General features: G+C 47.2%; 1 protein-coding gene across 1 annotated transcript in view; it reads left to right on the top strand.

Annotated features, from left to right (window-relative positions):
- The window catches only part of BCOR (BCL6 corepressor), a 119839-nt gene that overhangs the window by 85961 nt on the left and 18036 nt on the right, over positions 1-15842 (top strand).

Raw genomic sequence — 15842 nt, 5'->3', positions numbered from 1 at the left:
TGAAAGAAAGTGAATTGGGCATGAGATTTGGTGCTGACCCGGGGCAACAAAGAAAGGGACATTGGTGGAGGTCTCGCTCTCCCTCTCACATATCACTAGGCCTGCAGTCTACTGTTTAGTAACCCCCCAGTGACAGCCTCCTTTAGAAGAACAGGAGAAAATGACCTTGTATAGAATAAAGTTAAAGCTTAGTGGAATTTGGAGGCTTGGAAGGTGGACAAAGGAATATTAAGGTGAAAATGGGTTTGAGATCTTGCATGGTAAAGCTCCCCCCCCCCCCCCCCCCCACCCCCGCTCTGGTTTCCGATGGCTGCAGAATTTATAGGTTTTTTTTCTGGAAGGGGAACGGCAGCGAACTAAGACTGCTCACTCGGTCACTGACCTGCAGCCTGCCTCTTTCCGCTGCAGCTCGGGCTGTTTTTCTGTTTTCTGTCACTGCTGTTCCAAGCCATGTGCTTCCCTTTCCTCAAGCTGCCAGAGCACGGAACGCTTTTAGCACTGGGGGCTCCTAATCCTTCCGCAGTGCAGAGACCACCTAGGAAGGGGGGGGGGGAGGGTAAAACCTGACTTGTGTAAGTGAAGATGAGATTAGATGACAGTGTCTGCCTCGAAAGTGAATTTTAAAATGTAATTAGGAATGTCCTGGGAACAGTGCATGCGCTGGTATTGTTCAGAGTTCATAAGCAGATGAATCACCAGTTGAAAATGAGGCGATAATGTTGCTATATAAATCACTGAGGAAATCTAATTTATTCCAATGCTTCCAGTTCTGGAGACGTCACCACAAGATGATCCAGCCCCGATGGGGTTGGTTCTGAGGGCAGCTACGGAAACTGTCCAGTGATCCTTACACTAAAGTACACGGAGAGGGCCTTAAGCTCTTAGACGTGGGGGGAGAGTCAAATACCTCCTTTCTGACTTTTGGTATTTTATTTCCGGATTCTATATAAGGTGCGGCAAGTTGCATGCATTAATAGTGGCCAATTATCAGCGCTAATTGGCAATAATTGGACTTTACGTGTGCAACTTAATTGAGTAACGAGCCAATCAGTTCTGATAATTGGCAATATTGCCAATTAGTGCTGATAATTGATTATTAATTGGACGCTTTGTGTGCAACAATTGAATAACAAGCCAATCAGCACTGAATTGGCAGAGAGCAGCCAATTAGCACTAATTGTAATTTAGGTGCGCATCTTTTTAGGCGTATTCTAAAAAAAAGGCATGCATAAATTCGAACGCTCGTAGCTGGAAAGAGGGTGTGGCCATGGGAGGAGTGTAGGCATGTCAGAAGTGTTCCTCAGATTTTTGAGCGTGGTTATAGAATTGAGGAACCATATACTATAATGCCTTTGTATCGCTCCATGGTGCGTCCGCACCTTGAGTATTGCATTCAGTTCTGGTCGCCATATCTCAAAAAAGATATAGCGGAATTAGAGAAGGTTCAAAGAAGAGCGACCAAAATGATGAAGGGGATGGAACTCCTCTCGTATGAGGAAAGGCTAAAGAGGTTAGGGCTCTTCAGCTTGAAAAAGAGACGGATGAGGGGAGATATGACTGAGGTCTACAAAGTCCTAAGTGCTGTAGAACGAGTGGAAATGAATTGATTTTTTACTCATTCCAAAAGTACAAAGACTAGAGGACCCTTGAGGAAGTTCCATGGAAATACTTTGAAAACAAATAGGAGGAAATATTTTTTCACTCAACGAATAGTTAAGCTCTGGAACACTTTGTTGGAGGATGTGGTAACAGTGGTTAGCGTATCTGGATTTTAAAAAGGTTTGGAAAAATTCCTGGCGAAGTCCATAGTCTGCTAATGAGACAGACATGGGAAGCAACTGCTTGCCCTGGGATTTGTAGTATGGAATGTTGCTGCTCTAAGATTTTGCAAGGAATCTTGTCACTCTTCTGGATTACAGAATCTTGCTATTCTTTGGGGTTCTACCTGGAATGTTGCTACTCTTTGAGATTCTGCATGGAATGTTGTCACTCTTTAGGATTCCAGAATCTTGCTATTCTTTGGGGTTCTACATGGAATGTTGCCACGATTTGGGTTTCTACCAGGTACTTGTGACTGGCTTGACCACTGTTTGGAAAACAGGATACTGGGTTAGATGGACCATTAGTCTGACCCAATATGGCTACTCTTATGTTTTTATATTCTAATGCCTAATTTAGGGGTGGGTATTTACACCAAGTTTTCGGTGAAATGTAGGCGTGTTCGCCAGCCCTATGTGCTTTTCTAAAAACTGCTCCTAATGTAGGGTCAGTTTAAAGAATAGCGCTATGCGCTATTTTTGGACGCACCTATTTTTTAGACGCCATTTACAGAATCTGGCCCTTGGGGGATAATTCTATAACTGGGAGCAACGTTTTCAGCAGGCACTTTACACAAGCTGTGAACCTGTTCTGTAACAGCAATTACACATGTTATAATTCAGCATTAACACGCCCCACATACGTCATGTCAATAGCAGATGTAAATGGGTACTTAAATACGACTCTTATGAGTATCATTTACAGCATACACGCATAGGCCCCGCCCATGCTCCTCACCCTGTAACACCGCCTTGCAATTATGCACTAAAGTTCTAGCACACGCAAGCGTGAAAGTAACACGTATTAAGTGTTAGTTTTCTGAAAGTTACACGCTCAATCGGTGCCTAATGAAGGAGATCTTTTGAGGGTCATTTTAGCCTAATTTAAGATGGCAAAACCACACTTATTTCAAGCCTATTTTACAAAGCTTTTTGCTGTAAAACACTTTTGTAAGTGTCTGAAAATGCACGTTGATTTAAGGTGGGTGTTATTTTCTAATTTACACCGTGGCCAGCCTTTGCCCATGTGTCCACAGAAAAATGCATGTTATAAGAGGGTATTTACTCATGTAAATGTATACGATTAAAATACCTCCATTTATGCCTGTTCCTGCTGCCCAAAAATAGACAGTCACTTGTAGGGGGATGGGATTTGATATACCGCCTTTCTGTGGTTACAGTCAAAACAGGTTACACATTACATACAGGTACTTATCGTATACCCGGGATGGCGGAGGGTTAAGTGACTTGCCCAGAGTCACAAGGAGCTGCAGTGGGAATTGAACCCGGCTCCCCCCCTCCCCCCCCGGTTCTCAGGGTACTGCACTAACCAACCGTTATGCCACTCCTTCACTTATTAAGAGGACGAAGGCTCATTGGGACCACCAGGGACTTTTCTTAGCCAGCTTCACCTCGGATGACCCTCTAACTCCCACACTCCAATTTTTTACTACAACTCAGCAGCTGTAATAAAGATTCAGCACTTAGGGCGGAGAGTAAAAAGCAGGCTAAGATTTGCACATCCTTCAGATGGGGGGGGGGGATTCCCTACTCTGCTTATTGGCATGCTGACTACACCATCCTTTAGCACAACAGTTTTACTGTACATTTTGTTGTGCTAAAACGTTTACACTAAAGGGTCCTGCATTTCATATACTGCCTTTCTGGGGTACAACCAGGGTGGTTTACATATATTATATACAGGCACTGAATCTGTCTTTAGTGGGCTCACGATCTGAGTTTTGTGCCTGGGACAATGAAGGGTTAGGTGACTTGCCCAGAGTCACAAGGAGCTGCAGTGGGAATTGAACCCAGTTCCCCAGGATCAAAGTCCGCTGCACTAACCACTAGGCCACTCCTCCACTGTTGCTACTATTTGAGATTCTACATGGAATATTGCTAACTAGCAACATTCTATGTAGAAGTCACCAATGTGGCCGCGCAGGCTTCTGCTTCTGTGAGTCTGACGACGTCAGACTCACAGAAACAGAAGCCTGCGCAGCCTTGTACATGGAATGTTGCTAGTGGAATAGCAACATTCCATGTAGAATCTCTAATAGTAGCAACATTCCATGTAGAATCTCAAATAGTAGCAACAGAATCTCCAATAGTAGCAACATTCCATGTAGAATCTCCAATATTATCTATTTTATTTTTGTTACATTTGTACCCCGCGCTTTCCCACTCATGGCAGGCTCAATGCGGCTTACATGGGGCAATGGAGGGTTAAGTGACTTGCCCAGAGTCACAAGGAGCTGCCTGTGCCTGCAGTGGGAATTGAACCCAGTTCCCCAGGACCAAAGTCCACCACGCTAACCACTAGGCCACTCCTCCACTCCTGTATATATTATATACAGGCACTGAATCTGTCTTTAGCGGGCTCACAATCTGAGGCTGGGGCAACGGAGGGTTACGTGACTTACCCGGGGTCGCAAGGAGCTGCAGTGGGAATGGAACCCAGGTTGCCAGGATCAAAGCCTGCTGCACTAACCGTTAGGCCACTGCTGTGTGTGGCCTAGTGGTTTACACACTCGGATGCCTGTAAATTGCCTGGGAGTATAGGCACGTGAAAAGCAGAGCCTAAAAAAATACGGGGTAATTCTATAGGGAGCTGCAAGAACACACACGTATGTGGACATGTATGCACATTAATAAGATTTTACCAGCTCTGCGCTGTTCTGTAAATACACGCCAAGACGCAAAACATATCCCGTGCAGCTGGGCGTTTATGTGGGCTGAGTGTATATGCAGAGATGATAAAATCGTATAAACTTACCATGTTCTTTCGCAATCCAGGTGTAAGCACTGTTCCCTCTAAGCTGAGTGGGAGTCCTGCCAGTGGGGGACGCTGTTTCACTACCACATTTTCAATAGTGAGGAACAGGCAAGCTGTGCAAGTTCACCAGGGAACCTGCCTGTTCCTCGCGATTGAAAACACAGTATTGAAACACCGCCCCCTACTGGCAACAGAGGAAACAGTGGACAAGAGCATTTACATCAGCTCTGTGGTGGGTTTAAATGTCTGCACTTGCAAAGTAGACATCGTAAGGTGGCTTAGCCAGTATTGTATTAGGTATCTACTTTTCTTTATTGAAGAGGCTTCGTTTAGGCGCTTTTCTACCATCTCAATCTAGGCATCGAATTATTGCTTTTATGCAGTATATATGTAGATGTTTCTGGAGGCAGAGAATGGACGGAACAGGACCGGACAGGGCCACTGAGAGACTGAGCCGGGCCCGGGGCAAGGCCACCACCACCGTCCCCCCGCAATCCCTACCACTGTCTCCTCCCTCTTCTGCTCCCAGGCCGCCTGCGCTGCAGTCCCTGGTCTCATCTGCCCGCCTTTGGCTCCGTTGATGGCCCCCCTCCGTCCGCCACCGTGACCGGGCCCCCCTGCATTCAACTCGGCAGTGCCTCACCTCCGTGTGAAGGCAGCAGATCGCCTCCCTTCGTGCCTTTCCTCACTGTGTCCTGCCCTCGCGGAAACAGGGACGAGGGCAGGGCACAGTGAGGGCGGGGGCCCGGTCACGTTGGCGGACGGAGGGGGGCTATTGACGGAGCCGAGGGCGGGGCAGGTGAGACTGCAGCGCCGGCGGCCTGGGAGCAGGCGAAGGAGAGGGACCCTGGCGCTGGGCCCGGGGAATTTTGTCCCCCCTGCCCCCCCTCTCGGCGGCCCTGGGACCGGATTGGCACTTTACACATGTATCTTATTAAATTCACCCACAGACTCAATTTCTCCCCGACACATACATGAACAAGCTTCCCCCCCCCCCCCCCGGAGCGCCAGCTTTCCAGTGGCCTCTCTTATAAAGGTGACATGTACGTGGGGTTTCTGTTATTTCTTTGTGTTTATTAATTGTAAATGTAGATGTTTCTTTTCTAGCGATATGGGGCTTCTTTGAGAATGTTGGTATTTCCACGGTGCAGGTGTCGTTTCTGGTTTCCATTTCTGGGGGAATTAAATACAGATGTTTGAGCAGCGGAGAAGGAGTTGGTATGGAAAAGGCACACAATCCGTGCAGGATCGAAGGCAGCAAAGGGAGGGAGCCGAGGACCAGTGAAAGTGGTGTTTTTCTGGCCTCTGTTTTATTTTTTTTGCACTGAGGGGGTTTGTACTGGTGTTTTATCGGTGAAGCCCTCCATATGCACTTGTGTGTTTTCGGGCCTAGACACCAAGGGCTGGATTTGGTAAATGGCATCGTAAAGATCTGCACTAAACTCGTATTCTATAAGGGGTGTCCCACGCTTTGTGCCAATTCTTCTGCCCAACCGTGGGTGGAAGGACTTAGGCTTCAAATTCTATAACTCTGTGCTAAAGTTTGGGGCTGCCCCTGATGCTCCCATGGCCACTGCCCCTTTTGGGTTGCATGCGAGATACTTTAGGTGCACAGTGTTATAAGCACTTAAGTCCAAAGTAACGCATCCAAATTTGGGCAACCTATAGAATCCATGGGCAAAAGAGAAAAGTACCCTTTAAGAGGGCATCTACTGAAGGTGCTAGTTATGGCCCTATATCTAGCCAAGTCTATAAAGACCCCTACTTTTTCTGTACAGAATACAGGAATGGGACTTGATATACTGCCTTTCTGAGGTTTTTGCAACTACATTCAAAGTGATTTAAATAGTAGGTACAGGTACTTGGAGGGTTAAGTGACTTGAGGAGCCTCAGTGGGAATTGAACCCAGTTCCCCAGGATCAAAGTCTGCTGCACTAACCACTAGGCTACTCCTCCACTAGCAACAATCCATGTAGAATCTTCAAATAGGGAAAGGGAAATGGGACTTGATATACCGCCTTTCTGAGGTTTTTGCAACTACATTCAAAGCGGTTTACATATATTCAGGTACTTATTTTGTACCAGGGGCAATGGAGGGTTAAGTGACTTGCCCAGTCACAAGGAGCTGCAGTGGGAATCAGAGTCCGCTGCACTAACCATTAGGCTACTCCTCCACTAGCAACCTTCCATGTAGAAGCCTGCCCTCACAGATCAGCCATGTGGCCATACAGGCTTCTGTTTCTGCGAGTCTGACATCCTGCATGGCTGCGTTGCTGATCTGCAAGGGCAGGCTTCTACATGGAATGTTGCTAGTGGAATAGCAACATTCCATCTAGAATCTCCAATAGGGAAAGGGAACTGGGACTTGATATACTGCCTTTCTACATTCAAAGCGGTTTAATTAGTATATACAGGTACTTAATTGTACCTGGGTTAATGGAGGGTTACGTGACTTGCCCAGTGGGACTCGAACCCAGTTCCCCAGAATCTGGCAGAAAAGAACTACAGTCTTGGGCAGGGGTTCTCTCAATCTAGTCCTCGGACAGACCTAGCCACTCAGGTTTTCAGGATATCCAAAATGAATATGCATGAGATACATTTGCATAGAATGGAGGAAGTGCATGCAAATGTATCTCAGCCTGTTCATTGTGGATATCCTGAAAACCCGACTGGCTGGGTGTGTGCCAAGGACTGGGATGAGAAGCCATGCTGTAAGTTACGCACACCCTTGCTGCATTTAATGGTTCTCGGTTATGTCAGCTCTTTGGCTGGCGGAACTGCAGGTGCAATACTTTTTAGACTCGCTGATGCAGTGTTAAGCTAATATTCTCTACCCCTGTGCTTGAAGCACATCCAGCCATTCAGGTTTTCAGGATGTCCACAATGAAAATGCATGAGAGCAGTGCCCTAGTGAGGGCGGCTGACACCTGGGGCGGGTCGCCGCTGCGCACCACCCCCCCCCCCCCCCCCGTCGGCGCGCACCCTCCCCCCTCCGGAGCGCACCCTCCCCCCCGAAGCACATTCTTACTTGATTTAGGAAGCGAGGGGTGGGCGAGAGGGCGAATCTGCCCCCGAGTGCACATCACTGGGAGCTGCGTCGGCTCCGCTGGTTCCCTGCTCTCTCTGCCCCGGAACAGGAAGTAACCTGTTCCAGGGCAGAGGGAGCAGGGAACCAGCGGAGCCGACACCCCCCCCCCCCCCAGCGGCGTGCACCCGGGGCGCACCGCCCCCCCTTTCCTACGCCACTGCATGAGAGAGATTTGCATGCACTGCCTCCTTGGTATGCAAATCTCTCTATGCATATTCATTGTGGCTATCTTGAAAAGCTGACTGGGTGGAGAAGCCCTGGTCTAATGGAATCTGTGTTCTTTTACCCACACTTACTGGGGCCAGATTTATGCACAGACTTGTTTAATGAGCATTAAAGACTCTCTAAGGAAACAGCTGCAATACAGGTTGCCTGGGGTGAGGCAGAAAGGCACTTCAGTTCAAATGACAAAGCTTTGTGGTCAGACCAGGGGAGGGAAGGAGGGCCACTGGGAGTGGCAGAGACGTGATGCCCTTAGCTGCCCAGAAGGCAAATACCGGTCCAGAAATCTGTCCTGGGTCAGCTGCAGGCATCCTCCGTGTGCTGGCTCTGTTGCAGTGAGAACAGAATAAGGGGGCAGAATGGCAGGTTGTTCTGTGTCTGACGTCAGCTGCTGCGTAATTGCAGTTTCTCCAAAATAAACAGCGCTCTGGCAACTAATTGAAATGTGATACGGGGGTGGGCGAGTTTGCCTTTCACTGCACATCCACAGACACAAAAGGATTTCTGCCTGTCTGTCAAGCTGAACTGTTCAGTGGCTGGATCCCGTAGATTTCCACAGCCTCCCAAAGGCCACTTCCTCTGTCCAGCTGCTGGCCTGCCTGCATCGCTTAGCATGTTGCTCCAATTCTCACAGATTTTGGTCCTTGAATAAATGCTTCATTTATTTATTTTTTGTATGATTTAATTAGTAATGTAGGATTCTATGATTTGCAGTTGTGATGGAGTAGGAGGCAAATCCCAGACTGTAGGGTTTCCGGTCAACAGATGATGTGGGGTGAAGGGCTGACAGAGAACCCCTCTCTGGATGTTAGAGGTCACTGGGGTATCCGTTTTTTTACTCTTAAGCAATGAGCTCAGACCATCCCAGGTAGTTCAATTCCAGAGGCAAATTTTTAGTTACAAAACCCATCCTCAGGTACAACCATAGACAGCTGAAATGACTCCTGAAACAGCATCCATTACCTTCTTTTGTGGCGCCCTCTTTCTGGTAGACTAAACCAGTTCAAATTGGAAGTTGTCGGGCACTTCAAGGGCCACTACAGCTGACTGAGTCCCTGTCCCCATGAGCTAATTGCTAGTGCATAACGGAGAAAATCCAAGTAAGGTTGCTCATTCCAGCTTGAAGGGCCTAACTCTTTCAGAATTCCGACAGAGACGACTTCCGTTACGCTCCTTGTAGTGAAACTGAGCATTCTCAATTTTGCTAAAAAGAGCATGCAGGACGTGAGGGGAAGACAGAGCAGGGCAGGCAACGAGGTGGCACTGGAGACCGGTGCTGGACAAGGCTTCAGCTCTGCGGCAGTGGGTGAGGAGCGGCGGGGCGGCAGATCTGAAACCACCAGGAGCCTAATTTAAGAGCCTCCAGCACACTCCCAATAATCTCATATCACTGTAGAGATACACAAGGCCATCCTGCCCCCCCCCCCCCCCAAAAAAAAAAATAACCTCTAAGAAACACTTGGTTCTGTGGCACAGGGGCTACCTTCTAGATTATTTTGTCAACTGCAACTCAATTTTAATTTGACAAACAAAATACGTTTGAAATGTTTGTCTGATGAAAACAGAGAGGAGGATGGCTTATGGTTTATTTAGACTTTCTATACTGTCCGTACAGACGCACAGGACTGGACTGTATACAATCAATAAGTCAGAAACACAAAGGAACTGCAGTCATATAAAGGACAGTAGATAAGTACATAAGTGTTGCCATACTGGGAGAGACCAAAGGTCCATCAAGCCCAGTGTCCTGTTTCCAACAGTGGCCAATCCAGGTCACAAGTACCTGGCAAGATCCCCCCCCCCCCAAAAAAAAAAAAAATACAAAACATTTTATGCTGCTTATCCTAGGAATAAGCAGTTGATTTTTCCCCAAATTCATTTTAATAATGGTCTATGGACTTTTCCTTTAGGAAGCCATCCAAACCTTTTATTAAACCCCGCTAAGCTAACTGCTTTTACCACATTCTCTGGCAACGAATTCCAGAGTTTAATTACACGCTAAGTGAAGAAATATTTTCTCATATTCATTTTAAATTTACTACTTAGTAGCTTTTTTGCGTGCCCCCTAGTCCTAGTATTTTTTGAAAGAGTAAACAAGCGATCCACGTCTACCCGTTCCGCTCCATTCAGTATTTTATATACCACTTAGCCGTGTATACATGACCACAGAAGGATAGCATTCAATCAGCATCTGAATCATAGTATGTAAATTATTTAAATTCAAAGAGTAGTTATCCTATAAGGGATGCAATACCAGAAAGAAAAATCTTCACCCACGTGATAGATCAGGTATCAAACACCTGACCACACAGCCAAGTTTTTTAACGTTATTTTGAATTCCTTTAAAGAGAAGCTGCCACGGAGATTCAAAGGTAAACTATTCCACGTGAATGGGGCTAAAAATTAATCTTGTGGTCTCGAGTCGTGTTTTGTGTCGGACCAGGGAGAACTAGGTGATAGTCGTTGATAGAACATGTGACGGGGTATAAGGAATTGAGGGCAGCGATGTAGTCTGGCAGACCTATTTTAAATGCCTTAAAAGTGAGAAATAAAATCTTGTAAAAGATTCTTTGTTCTACGGATAGCTAGTCCTGCGTGGTGAGTCGGGGGGGGGGGGGGGGGGGGGGGATGCAGTCTGTGGCCTTTGGCTAGTTCAGGAGATTTAAGGGGGAACCCTGTGCTTTGGAGTGAGATTTGCATTGGAAGCTCCGTGCTTGGAAAGGGGAAGCCGTGGTCTGCAGGAAACCCTTTAAGCTCTTGATCTTATGGCAGATTGGTGGACCGACAGGAGCTCCTCTACCCCCTGGGATTCTGACTACTGTATCTAAAGCCCAATTAGGCCTGGAAAACAAAAAGCTGACCAGGTGTTGTCAGTCCTTCAGAGGAAAACCGTTCACTAGGGCTCTCCAGAAATGTGCTGGCTTTCCAGCAGTCTTTTTGTTGGATTTGATGTTTAGCATACTCAGCCCCTGGTTATGGTTAAGAAGGGAATATCAGCGGCTCTGCACAGTCTGATTCTCAGCCTGGTTTTAATAATTCTCGTTTCCCCGTGTGCATTTTCCTGAAAACCGTGTTGACGTTGGAGTCTTCCCCCAACCTCCCCTTTAGGTGCCCTGTCCGATCCCCTTTGAATTTCATTCCAGCCCACTATTAATCTGACCCTGGAATGGGATTTTTTTGTTGTCTGTGCTGGAGGGGAGGTTACATGGCATTGTGTAAGACGATCCTCCCATACAAAGACCCACAGAATGAGTAACACAAACCGCACAGGTACAACAGTTATGGAAGATTCCACTTCCTGGAGACTTTTACCGTCCTGAGAGCAAGACACCAGGCAGCTCTGATAAAAGTGGCAATCTGTCTTTTATGGAGGGATTTTGCAGGGCCTCTGGTGGGGGATGGGGGGAAGCCAAGGGGAATCCACCATGCAGGCTGATTCACACAGAATTAGTGCCACTGTCCATTGTACATAGGATTAACACTGAAATGACATTTTGGTCATGGGATTCTTGGCAGATTCTAAAACCTTGCACTGGATCAGCAGAAACATTTTCTAGCAATATTGAGATGGCATTGATCGGATATCTTTTGTAAAGCAATGTAGAATTATGCTTCCAGTAATCACGAAGCATTGGGGAAATAGACCAGGCTAACCAGAGACAAACGAGGAAACGTCAGTCGCTTGTTGATACTTTGTTGGTGAAGACTCGACACAGTACCGTGTTTCGGCTAGTAGGCCTGCATTAGGAGTCTTTAGGGCACAATACGTGAATAACATCTGTTGTTTTGTCACGCTTTCCAAAAATACTAGGACTAGGGGGCATGCGATGAAACTACAGTGTAGTAAATTTAAAACAAATAAGAGAAAAGTTTTCTTCACCCAACGCGTAATTAAACTCTGGAATTCGTTGTCGGAGAAAGTGGTGAAGGCGGTTAGCTTAGCAGAGTTTAAAAAGGGGTTGGACGTTTTCCTAAAGGACAAGTCCATAAACCACTACTAAATGGACTTGGGAAAAATCCACAATTCCAGGAATAACATGTATAGAATGTTTGTACGTTTGGGAAACTTGCCAGGTGCCCTTGACCTGGATTGGCCGCTGTCGGGGACAGGATGCTGGTCTCGATAGACCTTTGGTCTTTTCCCAGTATGACATTACTTATGTACTTATGTGGGATCTCGGCGTTCCTCCGCCTCGGTGGACTCTCACCGAGTTACGCTTACATTCATTCAATAAAAGCCGTCCCAGCATGTAGCGAATCCAATTCATTCCGGGAGCTATAAAGCTACTCAATCGTTGCATTACATGTTCCATTCACTGGGGTTGATAGTCATAATGGTTTAAGCAGGTAGGAGAGGCTGCTGAACATCGCCTCTGACCACCCTGGCACAATCTGGGCAGTGCCAGAGCGGTCCAGGGGCAGAGGTTGGACACAGCCAGAAGTCCACATAAAAGGCGGTCCGGTCTTTGCCGGATTAGCTCTGTGGTTACCACCAGCACCTGTATAACCTCTGGGTACACCAGTGACCCAAATATTCAATTCTGGTGCCCAGACATGCCGTTGAATATCTGGGTGTAATTTAGCGGGCAGTGTTAAGGAAATGCTGACCAATGCCGGTTGAATATTGAGGTCAATATGCTTGTTTCCATCTTTGTTCTCTGGATGGCTTTTTTTTTTCCTGGGTTAGTCTCATTCCCCCTCCTCTGTTTTCTCTTCCCTCTCTTTTCCAGGCTCGTCTCTCTCATTTCCTTTCCTCTCACCTTTTGCCTGTTAATTCCAGGCTCCCCTTTCTCTGACTGGTCTTGCCTAAATTTGTTCCATTCTCACCTTTCTCATTTCCTGTCTTCTGCGTCTCTTTGTTCCAGGCTGGCCTTCCTCTCCTCTTGTCTCTTTATTCCAGGCTCACCTTTCTCCGTCTCCTCTGTCTCCTTGTTCCAGGCTCACCTTCCTCATTTCTTCTCCTCTGTCTCCCCTTGCCTTTTCTTCAAGTCTCACCCTTCTCATTTCCTTCCTCTTGTCTCCTCTTGCCTTTCTGTTCCAGGCCCACCTTTTTCTCTTCTTCTCCTCTGTTACCTCTTGTCTGTCTTTGTTCCAGACTTGCCCTTCTCATTTTCGCTCCTTTGTCTCCTGTCATCCTTCCATCTTATTTCTCTCCTGCCATCATCACTTCCTCCCCTCCAGTGACATCTCTTTCCCTTTCATCTCATTTTCTCTCTTCTCTGCTTCTAACTCTCTCTCTCTCTCTTAAGGTGCCATCTCTGTTTCTGTCAACCTATGTCTAGAGCTTATCCCTCGTCCTTCACTCCTCTTATGTCCTTCACCATTTCTCACCCTCCAGTTCTCCCCGTCCCCACACTTCACTTCCCCAACTCTCCCCTCCATTGCTTCCCTCAGCTGACCTGGTCATCTTCCCTTCTCATCTCCCTACATTCACCCTCTCTCACACTCCCCACATTGACCTCACGGTGGGAGGGGGCCAGAGCCTGAGGTGGGGGGGCACATTTTGGTCTGCCACCCCAATGCCGCCCTGCCTCGCCACCCCCCCCCCCCTGCCCGCAATGCCGCTCCCCACCCACTGCTGCTGCAAATACCTTGGCTGGTGGGGGTCCCCAACCCCCGCCAGCTGAAGCCTTCTCCAGCGCCGGTCTCCGGCCCTGCCGTCTCTTCCCCCTCATGTCCTGCACGCTCCTTTTATGGAAACTGAGCCCCCATGGCCCCATGTAGCTACACCACTGCCCCACATACACCCCCTCCCCCTAATGTGGTACTGATTTTATTATTTTATCAGAATAATGACTGGTGTGGTACATCCAGAAGGCCTTTTGCAACTTAGAGGAAGTAACATATATAGTTAATAAATAAAACAACTTTCCCATCATCAGCAGTATTCTCCCTCTCTTTACCTCATTTGCCTTTCATCATTTACCTCCTCTCCCTCCCCCATAATTCACATTACCTGATTTGAGCTCTGGGTGTCCCCTGTCTTTTGGGTTGTATCAGTCTGTTCCCTTCCAGTGCCCTATGGAAACATGGGAAAGGGAAATGGGACTTGATATACCGCCTTTCTGAGGTTTTTGCAACTACATTCAAAGCGGTTTACACATATTCAGGTACTTATTTGTACCTGGGGCAATGGAGGGTTAAGTGACTTGCCCAGAGTCACAAGGAGCTGCAGTGGGAATCGTACGCAGTTCCCCAGGATCAACGTCTACTGCACTAACCACTAGGCTACTCCTCCAGTAGCAACATTACATGTAGAAGCCTGGCCTTGCAGATCAGCAATGCGGCCGCGCAGAAACAGAAGCCTGCGCGGCCGTGTTGCTGATCTGCAAGGGCAGGCTTCTACATGGAATGTTGAATGTTGCTAGTGGAATAGCAACATTCCATGTAGAATCTCAAACAGTAGCAACAGAATCTCAATAGTAGCAACATTCCATCTAGAATCTCCAATAGTAGCAACATTCCATCTAGAATCTCCAATAGGGAAAGGGAAATGGGACTTCATATACCGCCTTTCTGAGTTTTTTTTGCAACTACATTAAAAGCAGTTTGCATATATTCAGGTACTTATTTTGTACCAGGGGCAATGGAGGGTTAAGTGACTTACCCAGAGTCACAAGGAGCTGCAGTGGGAATCGAACTCAGTTCCCCAGGATCAAAGTCCACTGCACTAACCATTAGGCTACTCCTCCACTCCACAAGAGTGGAGGAGGGACAAGAGGGAGGGGTAATGCTGGAGCAGACACAGCAGAAAAGAGAAAAATTGCTGTATTTCCTCCTCCTGCCCCTCTTTTCCTATTTTCTGTAGGTCACTGAAGGGGAGGGACTGCCGCAATTAAAGAAAAGTGCTTTTTCCATCTGCCTGAAACCCGGGGAACTGGCCAGTAGATTCAATGCAATGAGCCTTAAGCATTCCTAGCTAATGACGCCCATGATGACCAGACATCTTGTTGAGGCTGGGACCAGCGGCTTATCAACTTGCTGGCCATTCTGGGCTAGTTAATGGAACCTTTTGTCAAAGAGTTAGCTGTGTGCTGTCTCCTGGATACCACCTCTGCGGTCAAGTGTTACAGCATTACCAGTCCTGCAACGGTCAGCAGGGCCGGGCATTGTGAGCTCCACTGCTCGTTCCATTACTGCTTTACCGGAGAAGGGACCTACATGGTGACTAAATTGGCAGGTAGCGACTTCGTATCAGCAGAGTTAACGATCTGGTAGCAAAGGTGCCTTCTCACAGAAACAAGCGTGTTCTCGTTGGGGTCAGTCCTTGCACAATGTCTCTGATCACTCAATTCGAGGATAGCTGGACGGCTGGGACTGCAGGGAGAGAAGCCCTCTGCCCCCCCACCCCCATCCCTATTATCTTTTATTAAACATGGAGTCTGAATGGCACCCGTGGCTTAGCCGGAACAGCTGAGCCTCCCTGGAGGTTTTGCAGCTGTGCTGAGAATACAGGAAGAGCCCAGGCTAATGTTACCGGTCCCGGCTCTGTCCCTCCTGGAATCCGACAGTCTTGTAATGTTGTTACTGGCCTGACATGAACCAATTAAATTAACCTTGTAGCACTGCAGTGAAACGAGAAATCGGTGAATGGGTTTGAGTGCCCTAGCTGGAAAGCAGAGGACAGGCTGTTCCATTTGGGGTTTTTAAATGCCTCAAGTAACAGCATCTGTTTCGCCTTCAGCTCGAAGTACTGCGGTAAGGGTGAAGAGCCTTGAGGTTTAATTGTCCTAAAATTATCTTGTTCTAGATAAATTAAAAAAGCAAGAAAGCAATGGAATCTTTTTTTCTACTTAAACTAATCGTCATGAAGATTTGCGAGAAAGCTACATTTTGTGGAAACAAGCTCAGTAATCCTAAGAGGGTTAATTGTATATCTTTATTTTATCTATTTATTTATTGCATTTTTATATCCCACATTTTCCCACCTATTTGCAGG

The sequence above is a fragment of the Microcaecilia unicolor genome, chromosome 4 (genome assembly GCF_901765095.1).
Source record: "Microcaecilia unicolor chromosome 4, aMicUni1.1, whole genome shotgun sequence".
Lineage (NCBI taxonomy): Eukaryota > Metazoa > Chordata > Amphibia > Gymnophiona > Siphonopidae > Microcaecilia > Microcaecilia unicolor.
This window is presented reverse-complemented; position numbering and strand designations above follow the sequence as displayed.